General features: G+C 36.4%; 1 protein-coding gene across 2 annotated transcripts in view; it reads right to left on the bottom strand.

Moving 5' to 3' along the window:
* Window positions 1-18,771, bottom strand: part of ASB5 (ankyrin repeat and SOCS box containing 5) — a 90,380-nt gene that overhangs the window by 44,639 nt on the left and 26,970 nt on the right. The gene's annotated exons all lie outside the window — the stretch shown is intronic.

Genomic DNA, 18,771 nt, shown 5'->3' on the forward strand with positions numbered 1-18,771 from the left:
TTGACTATTGGGGCCAGCTTTCTCATGATGAACCTTTCTCCTGATTACTAGTCTGGACCTTAAATACCATCTGATCTCTGGAAGGAAAGTCTCACTAGTTTCATAGTATCTGCCACAGCTTACAGTTTACTAGTACAGACTTCAAGAATCCACAAATAGAGCAGTGAGGTGGTACAATGGTACAATGGATAGAGGCCTAGAATCAGGAAAACCTGAGTTCAGATCTGGCCTCAGACACTAGCTGCCCTTAGACACTAGCTGTGTGACCCTGGGCACCTCAGGTATGAATCCCTTTTTGCTTCTGTTTTCTCAGCTGTAAAGTGAGGATAAATAATAACACTCCCTTCCTATGGTGGTGAGGATCAAATGAGATCATATATGTAAAGCTCATAGCACAGTGCCTGGCACATAGTAGGCTCTTGTTTGTTTTCCTCCTCCCAGGCTTACCTTTTACACCATGAGAAGTCATCATAGTAGGACTCAGCAGAGACCAGTGTTGGACAAGAAATATTCAAAGTGCTCTAAAAGATTTCTGTTTATCCACAAAGTGTTCTATTTACAAGCATTGCCCACCAAAACCATATTTTCTAAACTTGTGGGTTATATTTTCTTAAATACACCATCTACTTCAGTTAATGGTTTTGATGTGTTTAGGAAACATAGGAATAGTAAGAGACTACAAGCAAAATCAGTACAACCACCTTTCTTACTAAAATTCTGAGAGGCTATTTTCCAGATTATTTTGTAGCTAACAGAACGCATAAGTCTCACCACCAGAATTTTGCATTGTGTTTGTCAATACCATTAATCTTGAAGTATATCAATCATGAAGATTGACAAAGCAAGGCATTCAGAATATCCATGTTCTCCCCAAAAAGTGTTGGAACATTTTAATGATATCAGCTTTTGAGATTTCCCTATACATAAGTAGATAAATTCATACAGTCAATTAAAAAAATGACTTTAAAATCCCTTTCCCAGCTCTATTAATGGCCCTGCCATTCTCCCAGTCATCCTGTCTGGAGTCCTTGATTTTTCTCTTTCTTCACCTGCCATATTCCATCAGTTGTCAAGCCTATCTCTAAAATGGCTTTTCATATCTATCTACCTCCTTCTCTCTATTCACATTGCCTCCACTCTAGTTTACTCCCTCTTCTCACCAAGATTATTATAATAGTCTCTTTAAATAGTCTGTCCCTGGTTTCCATCTTTCTAATCCTACCTTACACACTCAGCTACCACAGTAATTGGAACTCATGCACCATTTCCCTTTTCTTCTCAAATACCTTTATTTGTTTCTTAGGATACAATATATGTGCTTAATCTGACATTTAATGTTTCCTATAATCTTTAACCTTATTTCACATAAGTCCTTTTCATGGACGCTGGGCTTATCATTATTATTATTATCCCATTTTGTTGTTTTCTTGAAAGCAGTCGTGCAGGCTGGCTGGCCCCTTTTTCTCCCCTGATCTCTGTCATTAACCATCTTTCCTTATCACCTGCCCCTTCATAGGGCATTTCCCTTGTCGGTTCATTGGGCAACACCTCTCCCAGATGGAATGAAGTCCTTGCTGCCCCACAGTAGACCACCCCCAAATTCACTGAGAGTTCCAGATATTAGCACACAGAAGTTTTCATATCCATAGAGGATTGACTTATATGCAATCCAGAAGATCCTGGAGGTCATGAGGATCCAGTGAAGTTTACTGAGTGGAAGAGGAAAAGATGGGAAGGGTCAACATGATCAGACTCACCATCTAAAGAAGTTCTGCCTACAGAGTCCTATGGGAATGGAATTTGTCCTCCATGTTTAATTCTTCTTTGTCTCTGAATTAGAAACTATTCTATAGGAATGATATTTGGTGCCAGATCCTTCTGTAAGGGCTAATTCTTCATTTTATAGATGGAGCCTGCCCTGCTGAATAGTTACTATTTGGATACTATTTATTTATTTTTCTTTTTTAATCAGAGATAGGATTTTTTACTCTGTTATATAATATGTGCTTATGGAAGAATTGAACAAATCTCCCTTTCTCCCTTTCCAATCAGCAAACATTTATTAGGTACCTGTTGCATAAGAGGCACTATACTTGCTCTGAGGATATAACAGCAGAAATTAAGCAATCCTTGCCCTCAAGAAGCTTACTCTGTGTGTGTGTGTGTATGTGTGTGTATGTGTGTGTTTTGGAGGTGAGGAGGAGTGACCAATGACATAGTGTTATGTGGTGGAAAGTGTACTCTAGGAATCTAGAAGTATTATTTCATCTTTGCCACAAATTAGCTCTATGACCTCAATCAGGCTTACTTTCTATGAACATCTATTATTTCTTCATCTATAAAGTGACGGGGTCATGTTAGTTCAGGAGTTACTAACCCAAGTCCAGGAACTTGCTTTTAAAAAATATTTTGATAACTATATTTCAATATATTATTGGTTTCCTTTATTGCTAAAGGCATATATGACACAGAAATGGTTAAGAATCACCTCTGAATTTGATGAACTCTAAATAACCCTATGTCACTTCTTCAATATATGTAAATATATATTATGTACATATATATTTTAATAACATTCTACTCCCTCTCTATGTCCCTCCCCATTTAAAAAAAAATTAAATACTCACAGCAAATAAATGCAAAAAAAGTTTAGCAAAAACAAATTCCCATTTTTGACCATGTCCAAAAATGAACATTTCTTCTGGATTTTAAAACCATCACCTCTCTAGCAGGAGGTATGTGTCTTGATTCATGTTCAGTCCTCCAGGCTTATGATTTTATCAGTCAGAGTTCTAAAGTCTTTAAACATTTTTTCTATATTGTTGTCATTGTATAAATTGTTCTCTTAGCTTTGTTTACTTAATTCTGAATCAGATCTTGAAGTCTGTGGTATACTCTCTCATCAGTTCTTACCAAGTCTTACATTTACACTCAAAATATAGCTAGTTTTGATGAGAATAATTGATATAATAATCATAAAAACCACTATGCAAAGAAAGACAGTGCATTAAGATCACTTTGCATTATTCACATAGAAATAAATATTAATAACAAGGCCAGAGGTAAAGAAGGAAATAAGAAATACAGAGATAGCCTGAGTAGTTAACATTTGGCTAGTACCTGCGGCGCCTCTCTCTCTCTCTCTTCCAATTCCTTTTTCTCTCTTGCCCTTGTCACACACACACATGCCCATCCATCTCTACTAAGTACTCAGCATGACAATTAAAAGAAGGTCACAGATTCATACCTAGGATAAAGGCCTAGTGTGTCCTTTCCAAAGACAACAGCTGCTAGGAAAAAATTCAGCTCACACCATGAACGACGACTTAATGTAATAATAATCTTCCGTAGAAAACTGTCCCTCCCCAGGGCCCCAGACACAAATAGTTTTTATCACCACTGACTGTATGGTAGGCAGCAGATGATGAGATTGTTTTGAATGCTGATATTGTTCTTGAATGATTGGGCAAAATAATCACTGAAGCTTAGTCCTGCTATCATAAAAACATCAACAGGAATGCATTGTGAGAGCAAAAATCATAGGAAGTTAGAGGCTTCTTGTATGCTAGTTGCAACTCAGATTTGTCCAAGAGAACATCAATAGGCTCCATTGGCAAATCCACTGGTTTTCCTACAGATGACTTGACACAATCTCACAGCTTCTAGGGAATGTTTTACCAAACAAAAAGTCTGAACCATTCTGCTACTGCTCTCTGAGTCACTTCTGTCTTTTACCTCACAGATTTCATATTTTCTTCTTTATAGAATCTCAGGGTTGAAAGGGACCATAGAGGTCATCTAAATCCAGCCCATTTCTCAGAAGGAATAACTTTTACAATATCCCAATGTCCAGTGATAGAAAACTTTCTACCTCTTGACACAGTTTATTATGTGCTTATATAGTTTCAACTGTTATAGAAAGGCAACACATATTTATATGTGTAAAGATAAGGGGCTCCATTTGATTATCTTATCCCACTTTAAAGTGAGACAAGATAATCAATGGAGTGATCTTTGTTAGTCAAGCATACTTCTTGGCTGAATTAATCATAACTGCCTGTGAATAGAGTCTGTACACCTCCTTGAATGAATCAAAGCTCCTGGAAAAAATGAAATCAGACTAGAAGCCATCTCAGAATCAAGTGGACATCCAAGGGTCTGGTAGTGAGAGTAGGTAGTAGTAGCTGGTAGGAGAGGAAGGACCAGGAGAGGAAGTCACTGAAAATTGATTTAGGAACCAGCAGCTCAGGGCAACTAGCAAAAGGACAAAGAGAAGGCAGGACCAAAATGTGGCTGAGATTCTGAAGAGAGCCATTATCTCCAAAAGTATCTCAGAGAAAAAGACTTGAGCTAATTCCAGTGGTATGCCTACCTATTTAAGGAGTGAGGGGGATCCTAATAAAAGATCTTTTCCTCCAACTTTCCCCCCGGTTCCTGTTGATCAATGGATATCATATAAATCTGCACAAACTTAAAATATTTCTGGAAACCTGAATTTTGCTTCAACTAAAAAGAGGCTAAAGCTTAATTAGAACTGGATATAAATGTAAAAATTCAGGAAGAAAACTGACCTTTTGTCTAAATGTTAGAAATTTTCTTTACTAGGACCAAGAGTATTATAACTGAACTCATAAATTTCCATCTAAAGCTACAAAGAAAAGAACCACAGAGATCTTCGGGACTGTTATGTTGCTCTCTTAAAATGGGCAAATTATTCTCACAGGGTGTCACATGTAAAACACAATGCACTTTCCTCAAGACAACTTTGTGAAATGGATCATTCAAGTAATTGAATCACAACTTCATCGATGAGAAAACTTGGGCAAAAGAAATAAATAATTTTCCCATGATAAAATAGATAGTAAATGGTCTAGCCAACTCCGATCTAGCTACAAAGCCACGATTTAAGTCCAAGTCTCCTGATTACAAGTTCATTGTTCTTTTCACTATATGACATCGCCTGTTAGAAAGCTTTTCCTTTTATAAAGAGCCCAAATCTACCTCTTTACAAAATCCTTTGTAATTCTTATTTCATTCCCATATCCCTTCCCTACTTCAAAAGTTTGAATGAAGGCTAGTATCTATCTCCCCTGTCTTCTCTTGTAGGAGCTGTATATAACTAACTCCAGCCTTGTCTCTAGTCTTCTTCCCATCCTTGGTCACCATCTTCTGGATGCTTTTCAGCTTGTCAATGTCTTTCCTTTGGTGTGTTTCCCAGAACTAAACATGGATTAGTTCTGACAAGAATAGAGTACAGTGAAACTATCACTTCCCTTGTTCTAAATTCTATACTTCTTAGTCCATACTAAGATTACAAAAAAATTTTTGACTGCCATGTCTCAACTGACACTTATTGAGTACAAATCGAGCCTTGGATACTTACTAGCTCTGTGACCTTGAGAAAATTCCTTAACCCTGTTTTGCCTCATTTTCTTCATCTATAAAATAATCTGGAGAAGGAAATGGCAAATTACTCATGGATTTTTGCCAAGAAATCTCAAATGGAATCACAAAGAGATGGACAAGACTGAAAAACAACAAAACAAGAGAGCTTATTTATATCTCCTTCCAAGTGAATACTGAATTTATAGTCAGGAAAAGTTGAGCTTAAAACCTGCTTCAGACTTTTATTATGTGACCTTGGGCAAATCACTAATCATTATCTGGATCTCAGTTTCCTTATCTGTAAAATGAGAGATATAAACTGATATAACCTTTGAAGTCTCTACTAGATGTAAACCTATGATTTTATGCTAAGCTAAATAACACCGGTCCAAGGACTCTCTCTCCAAATTGAAAATTGATGAATTAATGACTACACTTTGGATCTGGCCATTTAATCTATTAAGTTTATCCCTCCATCTTGATCACAAGGATAGCTTAAGAGACTTTATCAAATACTCATAGTCAAATATATTTTCTAACTAGAGTTTAGTACAGTGGGGTTCTAATTTTCCACTCCACAGCACCTTTTTTGTTTGCTATTACTTTTTTTTAGTTTAATCCATTATTGCATTAACCTTTTTTTGTCCACCATGTTGAATTATTTATCCCAAATCAGCTTGTGGTTCACTAGAATTGTCCCTCATATTTCTACAGTTGGTCTTGTTTAGTTCAAGTATATTTCTATCCACATTAAATTATCTTTTGTTAGATTTGGCCCATCTAATCTGTCATGAGCTTTTGGAAGACCCATTTTCATGGATGACATATATAACACATTAGCTACTTCACTCAAATGAATGTCATCTGAAATTTGATGAATATTCATATTCATCATCCAAGTTATTGGTTAAAATGTGGAACAGAACTGGGCCAATAATAGATCCCATGACATTCTGATAAATATATCCAACAAAATTATCATCAATTATCATTCTCAAGCACCTCTCCTTCTTGTATCTGGTCTTTCAACCAGCTCTAAATGCCTTTCTCAAATAATCCGGGGGGGGGGGGCAGCTGGGTGGCTCAGTGGATTGAGAGTTAGAGATGGGAGGTCCTAGGTTCAAATCTGACCTCAGACACTTCCCAGCTATGTGACCCTGGGCAAGTCACTTAACCCCCATTGCCTAGCCCTTACCACTCTTCTGCCTTGGAGTCAATACACAGTATTGACTCCAAGAGGGAAGGTAAGGGTTTAAAAAAATAGTCAAGGGAATCCATGAAGTCACTAATTCAAGAGTTCTGGTCCAGTGATGCAGATTGCAAGCAATTCATGCCTGCCCATCCTGTGTGACTCTTTTCCATATATTCCCATAAGTTGATCACATAAGATCAACCCAAGATGATAGGGGCTTTCCTTTTAAGAATACTTTTTGACCTATCTGGATACCTTTTATTCCTCACTTTTGTCATGTCTTCCTTTTCTATCATCTAATTCCTTGATAATATATTTTTCTGCTTTTCCTTGGGTGTTCCTGATTGGTTTTACTTTATAGCCTGCTCACATTATCAGGTACTTTTCCATTACCCTCTGATACTAATTTTCATTCTTTGAAGGCATTTGTATTCCAAATCTCCCTACCATAAAGTACCACTAGAAAAAAATATTAGAATTTAAAATGCAGGTCAATGCTTTCATGGGAAACTTGAAGGAATTTTGTAGTTTCTGAAAGCAATCCGGACTATTTTGCTCTTCTTATTCAACTCTTATCCTACATCTCATTGTCCATCTGTACTCCTTGTTCCAGATAAATATACCATTGGAAAAACTCTATAATAGAGTGTCCATCTAAATGCACATTGAATATAACTACACAATTATACTTCTATTCAGTTCATATCTTCCCATCTTTTCTATAAGAATATTGTGATAGACTTACAAAATGCTTTGGTGATATTCTGTCCATGATATTCTCTAATAACTTCCTGAAAATAAATGAAGCTAACAAAAATTGCTTGTTCTTAATGAACTCATGGCTGACCCCTAGTAATCTAATTTCTAATAGCCCACTGTTTTAAAAACATGTGTTAGGATTTTGTTAGAAGTCAAAGTTAAGCTTACCCTCTTATTTTTGGAGAATTCATCTTTTCCTCCTACTTTGAAAACTGGGATAAAATTTGTCTTTCTCTTGTTCTGAAGCACCTCTCCCATTGACTAGGAGAAGGACAAATTTTGTCCCACTTTTCATGGATTTCAATTCCATCTTGGGTCTATACTGAATTTCCTGGTATGAAGATAATTTTCCTTGATGGAATGAATAAATGGATGAATAAATGAGGGATAAGGGGTAGGGATTAGACTGGTAATTTCACTGACATAGAGAACTCTTTGATAAGGAAACTCCTTCTACCTATACAGGTTAGCAGCTTCTCTGCAATTATAGTCTTAAAGAGAGTTGCTCAGAACACTGAGAGATTCAGACTTTCCTAGGGATTCAGAAGAAAGTATCAGAGGTAGGACTTGCACCTGGATCTTCCTGGATTCAAGGCCAGATCTTTATCTACTAAGCTATGCAGAACATGGCATTTATTAAGAGCCACTAGGAATACAGATGTAAATGTGAGATAGCACCTTTCCTCAAAGAAATTACAGTTAATAATGAACCACAGCAATGGTGAGTGGAAAAATATATGGGGTTGGGTAGGTGGTCAAAGCCTTTCTAGAAACAATGGTAGCTCTGGTTTGATTAGCCCCAGGACTAGAGCCCTGCCCACTAAAGGTTGTCCAAGATAAATGATTCTTTTCCATTTTGGGGATTGAAAAAGTGGTATAGCAGCTAGAAAGACACCTAGGGATAGATAGAGGAAATGGAAGCAAAATAAAAATATTTTATTGTTTCTTGGATTTTCTTTTTTGATTCAAGTTCCATTTGTTGATTTCACTTAAATCTATTCCTAACTGGTAATATGCCTTAATCAACGAATAAGAAATAGGGAAGTTTGAAAGAGAGGTAGGTTTTTTGGGGGGGAGATAAGGAGTTAAGTTTTGGATGTGTTGAATTTGAGATGTCTTTAAAACATCCAGCTTTAGATGTTTAATAGTGAATTAATAATACAGGAATTAAAGCTCAAGGGAAAAATGTAGCTATTATGCAGATTTATAAGTCATCAGCCTAGAGATAAATGATAATTAAACTAATAAGACTTGATTGAGGTCACAAGGAGAGAGGGTATGGAAAGGGAAGAATAAGAGGTCTAGGACAGAGCATTAGGTAATATCCAAATTTAGGGAATATAATAGGGATGATGCAATCACCCAAGGAGATGAAGGAAAACCAGGAGACAGTAATGTCATGAATGCATAGGGAAGAGAGAGTATTCATGAGGAAAGGACTGTCAACAGTGTCAAAAAACAATGAATAAACCAAGAGGGGTGTGGACTGAAAAAGAAGACCATTAGATTGTCAATTAAGGCTTTTTTTAACAATATTAGTTGAGCTGAGCGAACAGGCCAGATTACAAAGGATTAAGAAATGATTGAAAAGAAAAAAAAAAGTGGAGGCAGTGAATATAGACAGATTTTTCTAGAAGTTTGGCGTCATTTTCCTCTTCTGTAAAAGGGGAGTACCAGTACCACTCCAATCCTAACTTAAACTCATACTTCTTTTTAAAGAGAAAATTGGTTTAGAAAACTCTGTAAAACTGTTTAAATGTAATTTATATGTAACAAAGACAAGGAGAGAGTATTTCAGATAAGAACATTATGTCAATTATTGTTCCACATATAGTATACATTACTATATTTTTCTTCCTAATAGAAATGAGAAGTGAGAATGAGGACAGTGGGGAAGAAGAGCAATCTTCATTAAGTCAAGGGCACATGATGCATGTTTGAGAATAGTAGAAAATAAGTTTGAATATCAAACTCAAGTTAACAAATATTTATTAAGCAAAGATTCTGTACAAGGCACTGTACTAAGTGGTTGGAGTAAAAAGTCAATCCAAGTTAAATAAGGAGATAAGCAAAGGAGTTCAGATTTAATGTAATAGGAAACATGGAGGCACTCAAGAATTGTTTTAGTAGTCGAATAAGTAGAAAATAGACTTTACAGAAGATAAATCAGGAAGGATGAATTGCAGTGAGAAAAGATTAAAGGAGATTATCTAGGGAATTATTTACATTAAGGCTGCAGTGAAATTCCAATTAACCAGTTTAGATATTGGTATAAGCAGATATCATCGATTTAAGGTATTGATTCTGAGATTTGCATCACCTGGGTCCTGAACTTTTTTGAGCAATCTTTGAGGATATTTTTCTTGATTATAATGACAAATTGAAACAGACCTCTGAACTTGGCTATGATTTTATTGTAGGAAATTTCAGGGTATTGCTATTTTTATTGACTATAAAACTTTTGAAATGGAGCATGCAATTATAATATTTAAATGCACTACATTTTATGGCCTACATATAGATTTGGAACTGGCTACAGGTGATATGAATTATTAAAAATAGCATTTACTTAAAGCAAAAAATGAGATGAGTTTATTGAAGATTTTTGAGTTGGGGAGTAACATGATGAAAGTAACCTTTAAGGAAGATAATTTTGACAAGATGAATTCCAGAAAGGAGAGCTTAAAGTCAGGGTGGCTGGCTTAAAAGTCATTTCCATTTATCTTAGCAGTTGGTAAAATTCCAACTAATCCAAATATTGATATAATCAGGTATCATCAATTTCAAATGTTGATTCTTAGATTTGCATTGCACTGGCATTGAAGTTTTCTGAGCAACTTTAGAAGATGCTTTTCTTTTCCATTTTGAAAAATATTAGAAAATATTCTTGAGGTAGTTATTATTCTATTAAACAGAAAATTGTGGCATGTTTCCATTTTATATTTGTTAGAAAAACATTAAAATGCTGTGCATAATGATTACAAAATTAGTTTACAACTTAGCAAGTGGTTTTGAGCTGGGTGAAGATGATTTCAGACATTAAAAATAACTAGTTCACGTAAAGCAAGAAGTCATGAATATTGAAATGAGAATCTAAATCTTATAATCATATGATAAATGGAGAATCACCAGTCACTTGTGATTTACAAAAGGAAGACAATCATTTCAATTCTAGAGTCTGACAACCAGGATCATGAAGAACTTGGTTAATGTGCCGTGTAAGGATTGGTTGAAGAAACTGGGGATATTTATCTTGGAGAGCTGTTGTGTGTCAGGGCAATGTAATGAGCTATTACACATGTGTGTGTATCATATGAATAAATATGTGTGTATTTATGTGTATACATGTATATATGTGTAAAAATGTATATACATGTATACCTCAGAGATATTATGGGACTGAATATTGCAATAAAGCAAGTTATCTGAATTTTTTGGTTTCTCAGTGCATATAAGTTTTATTTAAATTAAATGGTAGTCTATTAAGTGTATATGTCTAAAAAATGTATAGATCTTAATTAAAAAATATTTTCTTGCTAAGAAAGGCTAGTCATTATCTGAGCCTTCAGTGGGTTCTTGCCTCTAAGTTAATGGCGGCTGACTGATCAGGGTGGTGGTTGCTGAAGGTTGGGCTGGCCATGGCAATTTCTTAAAATAAGGCAGCAATGAGGTTTGCCACATTGATTAACTCTTCCTTTCACTTGAACACTTAAGAGACCATAGTAGGGTTATTAATTGGCTGAGTTGCAATATTGTTGTATCTCAGGGAATAGGGAAGCCCAAGGAGAGGGAGAGAGATAGGGGGATGGCAGGTCACTGCAGCAGTCAGAACATACACCACATTTGTCAATTAAGTTTGCTATCTCCTCTGGGCACTGTTTGTGGTGCCCCAAAATAATTGCAATAGTGACCTCAAAGATCACTGATCACAGATCCCTATAACAGATATAATAATCAAGGAAAGGTTTGAAACATTGTGAAAATTGCCAGAATGTGACACAAAGACACAATATGAGCCCATGCATTGGAAAAATGGCACTAGTAGACTTGCTTGATGTGGGTTATAAAGTACAACAAAATCAACCACAATAAAATGAAGCACATTTTATATATATAATAGATATATATAATTTAGAATATATTCATATAATTGGGGATGTAGATTCTAAATGATCACCCTAGTGCAAATATCAATAATATGGAAATAGGTCTTGATCAATGACACATGTAAAACCCAGTGGAATTGCAAATCAGCTACAGGAGGTGGGTGGGAGAAGGGGAGGGAAAGAACATGATTCATGTAACCAAGGAAAAATATTCTAAATGAATTAAATAAATAAAATTTTCCAAAATTTGGAAAAAAAAGAATGTATTCATGTAAATCCTCTCCATTGGAATTCTTCAAGCTAAAGCTAGGTATTTGTTAGAAATGTTGTTGAAGAAAATTTTCTGTTCTGATATGGGTTGGACTAGAGAGATGGCCCCTGAGACTCCTTCTATTTCTGAGGGTCAATGATTATGCAATGTTTAGACAGAATTGGCTTTCTGTTTTTAGTTGTTCTCTTTGGAAAATTGTCTTTAGCATCATATCCACAAACATTATCTACCTATTATTTAATTCTCAGAATCCATGGCACTGTGCTAGGCTATGATATACAGTCCTTGAAGGAAACTCAAGCCCTATGTTCAGATTTTAAAAAAAGTTCAGTTTGTCTACTTTGTTTTAAACCTGAAACTAGATTGTTTAATTCAAAACTTGACTCCAAAAAGAAACATGAATTGTTAGGCCTGACAAAACACGAAGGTCTGCAGCACCTACAGAATACATTTTATATTAGGATCCCATCTTATGATTAATATATAAGCCATGGATTTTGCCTGGAAAGGAGAGAGGGAAGATACATAGCACAGAATGCATTTGCTATTTCTAGTTCTACATAGGTCAGAAACAAAATCCCCAAGGACAAGGCAGTTACACCCAATGTAAGAAAGGTAAGAAAATAAGCAATGTTCATTTCATGGCATCAACAAGACCAAATTCCAATCATAGAAAATGTGGGGTCAGCCAAGCTTGGATATATGTAGAAATGTGCCAAGTCATTTCTATATGAAATATCAGAGGATCAGTTAGAGCTGGAAAGGACCTTAGAGTCCTGCTAGTACAACCTCCTCATTTTACAAATGCCAGGAAACTGAGGCCCAAAAAGGGAAAGGGACTTGTCTAAGGTCAGATGTTAAGTAGCAGATGCTTAGGCTCATGGTATTTTACTTCCAAAAAGTCATATTGTGGGTGAACTTGGGAGATGCAGCATTCATATTTGAATAATTTTGTCTATATTAGAGAGAAGATAGTGCATAGAAAGAAACATGAGAGAGATGGAGAGTCATAAGAAGGAAAGAACCCAAAAATTCAAGAATGGGAAGAGGATGTGAGAAAGGACAGAACTACATTTAAAGGAAAAGAGGAATGTGGCAGTAGATTCACTGCTTTACATGAACTCTTGAAATCCAGCGTGGGAAGAGAGGACCTACGATCATGGATTTTGAACTGGAAGGAACCCCTGAGATTATCAAGTTCAACATTCTCATTTTATAGATGAAGAAAACCAAGATTCACATAATTCACATACATGACATTATTTGCATAGGATCACAAAGCTAATAAGTGTTTGAATTTGGCTCCCAATTCATTCTCATTTTGAGTCCCCTAATATATCTACCATATTCTGCTGAGGGATCCCCTATAATTTGTTATTGGGGATGGAGGTAGATCTTCTCCAAGCCATTCGTGTATAGTACTTTGTCCTCTCATGTTTGAACACAGGCACAAACATGGAGACTAGAAGTTGGACTCAGGACTAAGGTGCTGCTCTTCTGTGATCTTGTCATTGATAGAAACATCATGGAGCCTTTGGTTAGCCTGACTCAGTATTAGGAATATAGAGAGGCTCTGTTCCAGGAGAAAAGTCTCTCTGTGTGGAAATCAGGGGATTCCAAGAAGCTCTTAATGTTTCTGAGACTGTTGGCAAGATCAGTTCCAGAGGGGGTGGTATGTTAGCCTATGAACTCTACATAGTAAGCCAAGTTGTTTTATGAATAAATTGGCAGTGTTCGATCTTGATTTCCATTATCAGAGAAAAGAACCAAACACAAGTTAGCACAAATCTAATTGCCTTTTCTCTGTTTTCATTTGTATTGACCTCTTTTTCATATTGTTGACCAATAGTTTCCTCCTATTTACTCTCTTCTTTTTTAAAAAAATCCTTACCTTCTGTCTTAGAAACTGAACTAAGAATTGGTTCCAAGGCAGAAAAGTAGTTAGGGCTAGGCAACTGGGGTCAAGTGACATGACCAGGGTCACATAGCTAAGAAACATCTGAGGCTAGATTTGAATCTAGGTCCTCCCAATTCCAGATCTGACTTTCTATCTACTTAGTCATCTAGTTGCCCCTATTTACTATACTCTCTTCTTATCAGGATTTCATAACACTATACTTTCCAGGTTCTTCTAACAGACCTGACATGAGCATTCAGGAGTCTGTCCTGGACCCTTTTCTCTTCTCTCTGCATTCTGTCTTTCTGAGCTACCAAGTCTTATCTTAATATCTCCATGTTGATGACTCTCCATCAAATCTAGCTCTTTTTTCTCCTAATCTCCAACTTCTAACATATACCACCTAACTATCAGTCCTGTAGGAATCTCAAATTCAACATGTCTAAAACAGACATTATTATCTTTCCCCCAAAACTCACTCCTTTCCTAACTTCCCATTATCTTTTGAGGATGTGACTCTACAGTTTCCCAAGTTTGCACCTAAAGAGTCATCTTTAACTCTTTATACTTCTTCACTCCCCCAAATCCAACCAGTTGCCAAATACTATCCTTCCATATCATTTCTCAAATCCATCCCCTTTTCTAGACTCACAGAGTATTTATCCTCAAAATAAGGTTCTCACTACCCTTAATCTGCATTATAAAAGTCTCCTAATGCATCTTGCTTCTTGAAGTTCTCCCCATTTTCCAGTCTATCTTCCACATAATTATCAAATTGGTGGTAGTACTAAAGTATGAAGAAATATGTCATATCTCTGCTCAAGAAACTTCAGTTATTCCATATTGTCTTTAGGATAAAATTAAAACTTTTTGGCAGTTTAAGTCTTTCTTAATATGACTCTAATCTATATTTCTAGACTAATTTCACATTACTTCTCAGATATTACTGAGCTACTAGAGGTTTCACATCACCCCATACAGATGTTCCATCTCTCTCTTCTCTGCCTATATCCAAGCTCTTGCTCCTCATTCCAAGAATGGTCTCCCTTCCTTAGAATCCTTATTTCCATTAAAGACTCTGTATCTCCCATATGAAGCCTTTCCTGATCCACTCCCATCTACTGAGCACCTTCCCTTTTCTAAATTGTGTATTTATTTGTATATAATTTGTACTTATTTGAGTGTATGTTGTTCCCACAAAGTAGAAGGAGGGCTACTTAAAGGTATAAACTCTCCTTTTTTTTCAGGGGGTATCTAGCATACTATGGGACACATAATAGGCACTTACTGTTTCCTGAATAGATTTATTGTTGTTGAAACAAGCCAGTATTTCAGAGGAGCATAGATGTGGAGCAGAAGAGATCTTAAGATATCAAATCTAACTCCCTCATTTTACAGATGAGTAAACTAAGGCACAGAGAGGTTAAATGATTTAACCACAGATTGTGAGTGTTTGAGAAAAGATTTAAACTCAAGACTGAGTATATACATCATGTCACCTGATTGTCTAATTGATCAAGAGATGCTTATATAGGTACACAACTAAAACTGGGTTTAAAAAAATCTGTGCTTGAGAAACATACCCCAAACTATACCCAGGGCAAGAGATAGGAAGTCATCTCTCAATGAAGACAGAATGAAATATAGAATAGTATAGAGAGACAGAGGCCCCTAGGAAAGCTAGATGAGGCAATTGCTGGGGGAGATACCATGTAGGAATGGAAATCTATTAAATTTACCATCTGGTAGCTTCTGATGCTAACTAGGTACTAAGCTGTATTGTTTCTATGAAGATAAAGGACCTGTAATAAACTATTAGTGCCCCCATGTGAATTTTGGTCCTGTTGGGCAAAGAACCTATTTCTCCACCAAATTATAGCTCTGTATAAGTGTTCTTCACTTTAAGCAAATACATTATGTGTAAATTCAGATTCACAAATTAGATTAATTAGAGGCTAACTATTTGCTTTAAAAAGGATATGTTTACATCCTTTGCCATAATGCTTTACTTGCTATACACACTTCCTGTGGCTTTACAATCATCCTGGGGCTTTCTGAGTAGAGCTAGAAACCCTCTTTTCTTGATGCTTTGAAATTCAGAGCAATGTGGGATCATTTGTCTCTGGTAGTTGTTGAAAGGCTACTAAAACTGCTTCCCCTGGGGCTTTGATAGAGGCACCCTTTCCTATTCTCCCTAGGAGCTGGAAAAAGCCATTTACTCTAATTTTTCATTGAGTTTCTATCTCATTTCAATCTGGTGTGATTTTTAGGTTTTTACTAGAATAGGTTTTGGGGACCTAGGCTTCCCTCTTCACTTCACGTAACCATCTTGGCCAGAAGTCCCAACATATGGTCTTTGATGTAGCCTGCTCATTCCTACCTTCTTGACTTAACTCATATTGCTCTACCTGTCTGGATGATTTTCCCTACTTCTCTCTAATTATCTTAATATTAACATTCCTTTAAAGACCACCAGAGCCACTTAGGTGGCACAGTGAATAGTGCTGGAGATGGAGTCAGGAAGACTTATCTCCCTGTATTCAAACTTGACTTATTATCTGTGTATCACTAGGCAAATCACAAAACTCTATTCTCTGTGCCTCAGTTTCCTTACCTGGAAAAGGAAATGGAGAAGGAAATGGCAAACCACTCCAGTATCTTTGCCAAGAAAACCCCAAATGGGGTCATGAAGAGTCAGACACAACTGAAACAACTAAACAATAAGAAGGACCATCTCAAATACGACTTCCCTCTGAAGCTTATCTTGACAACTCCAGCCTATATCTGCTATCATCCTTTTTTTTGCCTATACCATATTAATATGTAATTAATTTCAGTTTAGCATTTTATTGTGTACTTTTAAACTAATGATCCTTCTGTTCTATGTCTAATTCTTTAATTCATGTAAAAATGTCTTTCCCCAAAGTTCCATGCAAGTGGGAACCATGCCAATTATTTTTGTATCTCCCAAAAGACCTAGTCCATTGTTAGATGCATAGTACTCTCCTTTCTATACCATCATCTGTGTTCTATCTCCTATGTGGGTATGCCCCCAGGATTTTATTCCGGGACCTTTCCTCACCTCTTTACATTTTCATTTCATGATCTCATTACCCCCATCTCACATAGGTTCAACAATAATTCCAATAAAGAGGCTCTGAGAACTCTATATCCATCTCTAATCCTTCCTTGTAACTCCAGTCCCATATCCCCATTGGCTGGTTAATTCCAGTCCCAAATCTCCAACTATATATCCCAAAGCTATCTCAAATTCTACATATATATCCAAAATAGAACTCTCCTCTCTCTTCCTAACTTCTCTAATTCCAAGGGCACCAACATCCCTTTAATAGCCTAAAGTTGGCCCCTCTTCAAGTTTCTTGAACTCTTCACTCTTCCTTATCCCTCATTTTCAGTTAGTTTTCACCCCTGCAATAGCTTTCACATTTGTCTGCTTTATACCTAACCTCAGGTCAAGGTTTTATCACCTCACACCAGGATTATTGTCATAGTGTCCTCAGCAGTCTCTCTGCTTCCAGGTTCTTTTTTTGATGGTTCAGGAAGCTCTTCATTCAGCTTTAAAAATCCATCATAGTCTGACTCTTTTTCTGCAACTGTTCCAAGCTCATAGTACAACTCACCTTCACATTTTATTTTGCTCAGCCAATTGACCTTGCCTCTCCTTGTACATAACACACTCTATTTCTTTTCTCCCTGCCCTTCTTCTTCACTGGTTGACCTCCATGCTCAGGATGAAATCTCTCCACAATTCTGCCTTGTAGAAACCTTACCTTCCTCCATAATTTAGCTCAAATGTAAACTTCTGCAGGAAACTAGACCGTATACCCCCAGCTGATAGTTTCCTCACTCCCCAAAACAAATGCCAAATGTTTAATGTCTTAATTTATTTCCACACCATATTTTGTATTTCCTTTTTTGTTCATATTATTTTCTTAAAAAAATAAGTTCTTTGAGGAGAGACTGTCTCTTTTTTGTCTTTATATTCCTATCTTCTTAAAGGATTTCCTGGGGCCCTAAGAGATTAAATGAACTTCCAAGGTGCCAACCAATATGTACCAGAGTTCACATTTGAACTCAGGGCTTCTTTACTCCAAAGACAATTCTCTATCTACTATACTTCTTCTCACCTCTCTTAAGATGTTACAGAGTAGGTGCTCATCTGCATGGTAGGAGAAATTCTTCATTAGAAGTGTTCTTCAGGAGTGAAATGACAAGAATGATAAAAACAAGCAAACAAACGAATGGACAGCAAATACTGCAATGCTTGACATGGACAAGGCATCTATCTCTTTCTTATATTCTTTCTCTTTCTTTCCCCTTCTCATTCTCTCTTCTCTCTACTCTTATTCTTTCTCTTTTTATCTCTATTCTTTGTTTCTGTCTGTTTGCCTGTCTTTCTCTCTTTGTTTATTTCTTTCTGTCCCTTCTCTGTCTCTTCTCTTTCATTCTCTCTTCCTATTGTGTGTACATATATAACAAAAATTTGCCTATAACATATATGTGCATATGTGCACACACAACAGTGAATTTAATGAAGCTGAAGGAACTTGATTAATGGAAAGGGAAGAGGAAAAATGGTCACCTCTAACAACTGGCCACCTCTAACAATTCTCTGTCAGTCAAAAGAGATAGTAAAATTAGAAGTAGGAACTCAATGTCCATTATCCTGTTTGTTGCTAGGTAGGGTTTTTTTTTTTCAGTTGATGCACAACAAAACTGAACATTTCCTGTGAAAATAGAGTCTGAGGAATATTAGACAATCCAGTTGTAACATTTTTTTTACCAGCTAGGCATCATTTCATAAAGATTCATGAACATAGAAACAAATTTTCTTTTTCTGGTTGAAATTCTTTAGCAGCAAAACTAGCCTAGCACTGTGAAAAGAGTGCAAGCTCTAGAATCAGAATCCCTAGACTCATATTCCATTTCTAATGCTTACTATTGATGTTACCTTGGACAAGGCTTTTAAGTTCCCTGGGTCTCAGTTTTCTCATCTGTAAAATGAGAGGTTTGGACTAAATGATATCTAAGGCCCCTTCTAACTCTAGATCTATGGCAGTGTGAAAATAAATACCCAGAAAGTAATTGGAAGAAACATTTTTGTATGGGTGTGGGGGGTATGGAAAAAAGTAGAAGGCAA

Source organism: Monodelphis domestica, chromosome 6 (genome assembly GCF_027887165.1).
Source record: "Monodelphis domestica isolate mMonDom1 chromosome 6, mMonDom1.pri, whole genome shotgun sequence".
In the NCBI taxonomy this organism is placed as follows: domain Eukaryota; kingdom Metazoa; phylum Chordata; class Mammalia; order Didelphimorphia; family Didelphidae; genus Monodelphis; species Monodelphis domestica.